The sequence below is a fragment of the Micropterus dolomieu genome, linkage group LG11 (assembly GCF_021292245.1).
Source record: "Micropterus dolomieu isolate WLL.071019.BEF.003 ecotype Adirondacks linkage group LG11, ASM2129224v1, whole genome shotgun sequence".
NCBI lineage: Eukaryota > Metazoa > Chordata > Actinopteri > Centrarchiformes > Centrarchidae > Micropterus > Micropterus dolomieu.
In genome coordinates, this window is record NC_060160.1 from 3,101,653 (window position 1) to 3,106,345 (window position 4,693).

Consider the following 4,693-nt stretch of genomic DNA (forward strand, 5'->3'; position numbering starts at 1 on the left):
ACATCCATCAACCTACAGACGCCTTTTTCATTTCCCCAGTATCTCCAGGCAGAGGACATTTAGGGGAATCACGTTTTCTGACGGCTCTTTCAGAGGTGTGTCAAGCCGGCAGCAGACTCTCTTTTAATGTTGTTCAGAATTTTTCAAAGTAAAAGCCCAAACTGTTTTTTTTCTGACGCCAGAATTTTTTTCAGTTCATTGCAATGGGAGCACCGTGATTTTTTTTCGGTTGCCAAGAGTTGAAAAATGTTCAACTTTGGGACTTTCGAGATGTTTCCACAAAATCGTCCTTTCACAACCTGCTTCAGCCCTCCCTTCATACAGTGCAAGGACTCTACTCTTTGTTGACATTTTTACATCCAGTAAAGTCTCGTAGAACTACTTGCAACCCGGATTTTATGTATCATAGCAACCAAAGCAGGAGGAAAAAAACGTTGCGCCTCAAAAACTCCTGCTAGCACTCCCTGCAGGGCGTTTTCAGAAAAGCAGCTGGTGGACACGGGACCTAAAGACGAAGTGATTATGTGAGTAACTGTTGCTGTCATGACTGAGATTATAGCACCGCCATCAAAGTATTTATGTATTTGGATTTATTGCCGCTATCCAAGCACCATAATCTGGACGAATATTATTGCTGACTAGCAGTTTTGGTGAGGTTTCATAGTCACAGAGAGAAGTAACGTGTTTCCTATGTCAATTTTGTAAAATGCCTTTTTAAACTTCATCTATTATATGGTTTATAAAGGAACGTAGTGCAGAAACAGTGTTTCACACTTTTGGCTTACATGTTATCTGTCAGTGGCCAAGTCACATTAACATATGGTTTTACTGAATAATTAAGTAAACATAATTTCTTAATATATCTGCCTAAAAAAACTAATTTCTTGACTGGCTACTCTCTGCTGTCTCAGATGATGACACCTTTGGGACCTCACCACTAAATGCCACTAAATATTACAAAAATGTTTTTTATGTTTCTTCAATGATGGAAAGTGCAGGAATCCCGCAGGTTTTGTGCAGCATAGAGTAACACGACCCCTCTACCTCCATCCCATCTACGGTATCACCACCCTTCACTCTCCACTAAATTAAAACACTTGAAATTAACATTTGCAACAAGATTTGGTGTGTTAGCACTGGTGAAATAAATACTATTGGTTTGCTACCGAGGCAGATAACATGGCTAGTTAACTAGCTAACATCAGCTACTTTCACCCCTCACGTTACTTTCCAGAGGGGAAAGAGCAGAGTAACATTACTATGTTTTAGCTATTTAGCTGGTATCACGTCTATACTTTTGTTTAAGTCTTCCATCATTGTGAGATACACTTGTGCTCTCTCTCTCCTTATGTGTATGTCTATATGTGCATCAAAACTAAAACAACAACAATTGATGTTATAGCATTATTTGATGTTATTCTTAACAGCAGTTGTGCTTTTTCTTGCTTAAAAATAAAATATACTGTGTTTACTGGGAAAAAGTTGATGTTTTTTACCCAGAAATTGACCACATTTTAGAGCTGTAATTGCAATACCGTAGAATCGCGATATTTTTGGTTAAGGTTATCATACCGTGAAAACGTCATACCGTGCCTTGTCACACACAGCACACTGTTGTAAAGACGTAAACATGGAGGCCACAGAGGTAGTAGTAGTTTGTAAGCAAATGACGGGGAGAAAGAGACAACCTCCATCGCTGCCATCCTCCATCTTTGCAGCTCCCGCTAGCCCATAATTGTGACGACAGTCGCTCTAGAGTGATGTCAGAGTCGCATGAGTCTGTCCAGACTCAGGCCCCATCAACACTGCAACGTTTTCGTTTTAAAACGCAGACCTTTAGCTACATTGCAGCTCCCGTCCAGACTAAAACTCCAGCGTAGCGTTTTCGTGTGGACAGGGAAAAACAGAGGACTTTAAAAACGATGACGCAAACTAAAGACGCTGCTAAATGTGTTGTTTTCATCTGCTCATTTCTAAAAGCAAGACTTGCAGCTCTGCAGTGTGACGATTTTCTTTTTACTTTTGGTTTTTCTTCACAAACGTGGTGGGACTGGTAGCCTTTTATGGGCAATTGTTGCTGACAATCAAATCTCAAGAACACACACCTTCATGAACAGGTGGCATTTATCAGGCTGAAACTAGCGACTTACAACAAGTTTGTGCAGTTACGAGGGTTTGCTATTACTGATTTGAAACATTCATACAAATAAACCTCAAAGAAAAATTTAGGAAGAATTTAGAAATTTAGGGAGAATTTAGGATACAAACACAAAAATGCCATGTGTCATTACAAACAAGGCTTTCTCTTTAGTCTAAAATGTTATGTCTGGTGCATATATGGTACAAGACAATAAAATTGAAACACCTTTATGTCAAAACAAAAGCATAGCTCTGTTAACTTATGTTCATATGTAAAGCTGCTCAAATGTGCCATTCAATATATAGTTGTATTTAGTCATTTATCTACTAATATGGACAGAAAACCAGTGAAACATGTTTCTGCTTTTGAAGTGAGCATCTAGTGGTCATCAGTAGTGTCGCAATTTCAGGCACTGGTCTAAATGTTTGGCCACGTTAGCGGGAAAACACACTCCCTAAAAACAAAAGCGCACACTGAAACATTGCAAACACACTTATAAGATGTAAAAACCCCACCACCACGGTTCTACAAATAAACATGCACTCACAGTGCTGTTGTCACGGTAACAAGGGAAGTACATGCACACACTCCTGTTAACAAAGCTGAGAGGACGAGTGTGTTTCTGTGCATATAGGTCAGAGAATATTAGAGTGGGTTTTAACAGTTTAGCTAACACACACATTCACACACACACACACACACACACACACACACTTTCAAGGTTGGTGAATCATACCTTCATGTGTATCTCAATTAAAAAACGACTACATGTAAATAAATGTATAGTTTTATGTAAATAAGCACAACAGCAGTGCTCACATACATATTCATCAACAAACAACAACAACAACACTGACTCAACAGGCAGTTTGGTGTATTATTTGCAACTGTATGTGATGCATTCACGAAAAACTTTTCTTCAAGCAAACATCTGACTATTAAGACTGTTTCACGTCCCTCTTTTCCTGTCCAAGCCTAGGACAGAGAGCTCTAACTCAAAAGCTTAAAGTAAAAACAGTTAAAAACAGAAAGGCAAGATAGAAAAACAACAACATCAACTTTAAAGGATCATTTCTGTATTTTTAAACTTGGGTCCTACTCTCACAAATTTTGAAAATGACTAGTAGGTACAAAAAAAGTTTTTTTATTTCCACACCAGGGGTGTGTGTGTGTGTGTTTAACAGGAAACCAAAGGTCGAAATGAGGAAGAGGAGTTTGTCGTTTACGTATAATTCCCTTGTATTTGTATAACATTGTGTTGAAATAAAGTTTTTTCTTTAAATCACGGGCTTCTGTCAACTACAATGTTGACAAATGTGTAGTACAAATTGGGCGGGAATAAGTATGCGCATGAGCAGAACAGACCATACAGAAAGGTGGTGGGGCTACAGCCAACCACTACAGACCTGTGAGCGAGGGGCATGGCGTTATTGGGAACTATCGGGGTGGGATTTGTGCTACTAAACATGAATAGACGTTTTCAGACCAAACAGTTCTGGGCAAATAGGAACATGAAGTGACGAAGCCGGTCGGCGGCTGTTGGCATAGCAGCGTCACTTCCACGAAACATACAACAACAGATGTTAACAAGTTGGAGGACATGGTACACAAAAGGTAAATAACATTAGGGATGAGCGAGTACCGCATTATCTGTATCTGTATCTGTGTTAACCATATGAATTATCTGTATCTGTACTCGGACTGGGCGGGGCCTAACCCGGAAATGGGTCGGGTTGTCTTGAAATGGGCGGGGCTTTAACCAGTATGTTATTTTAAGCATGCAATTGATATGGGTTGATCAGAAATTGTTATATTTATTGCTGATTAGAAAACTATTTACATGAAAGCATCAGCATTGAGCTTCAGGATCAATGGTTTTGATCACGATAACAAACGAACTATATACAGAACAAGTTTTGCAACAATGAATACAACACATGCGGTTGCAATTATGAAATACAATGTAATGAACAAGAGTTTTCATACTCAACATAACTTTAAATGTTTTTTATGATCAGTGTGGGGTTTTTTTGGGTTCTTTTAAATTTTTTTTATTTCCACACCAGGGGTGTGTGTGTGTGTGTGTGTGTGTGTGTGTGTGTGTGTGTGTGTGTGTGTGTGTGTAAGAGAGAGACAGAGAGAGAGAAAGAGAGAGAGAGAGAGAGGGGGTCGGGGGGGAGAGTGTTTGTGTAGCTTAATTTAATAATAATTAATATTATTTTAAATAATTTATTTATACCACAACTACCTTTATTTTATAAAATACAGCAAGAAAGTGTCAGACACTCGTAAACACGCGTAAAGTCAAAAAAACTGGTTAGAGCCAGCTGACAAACAATCTCTGACAGGCAGAGACGCAACGCGAGTCGCATTCTACCAAGCACAAAGACTGAACAAACCCCACGTTTACCAGAACTCTACTGGTTAATAAGTAAGTAGTACTACAAGCCGAAGTAAAAAACAAACCTGAAGAAACCCTAAACATTAATGGAAAATACCCGCTGCGACTAGCCTATCACAGAATGCAGATACAGTCAGCTTGTCAGGACTGGG

The 4,693-nt window shown here is 39.1% G+C and overlaps 1 protein-coding gene across 1 annotated transcript in view; it reads left to right on the forward strand.

Moving 5' to 3' along the window:
- The first annotated feature begins 434 nt into the window (after positions 1–434).
- The window catches only part of prkd1 (protein kinase D1), a 95,674-nt gene continuing 91,415 nt past the window's right edge, over positions 435–4,693 (forward strand). The window contains exon 1 of the mRNA XM_046063586.1: positions 435–524. The gene's annotated coding sequence lies outside the window, so the exon portion shown is untranslated. The remainder of the gene's footprint in view (positions 525–4,693) is intronic.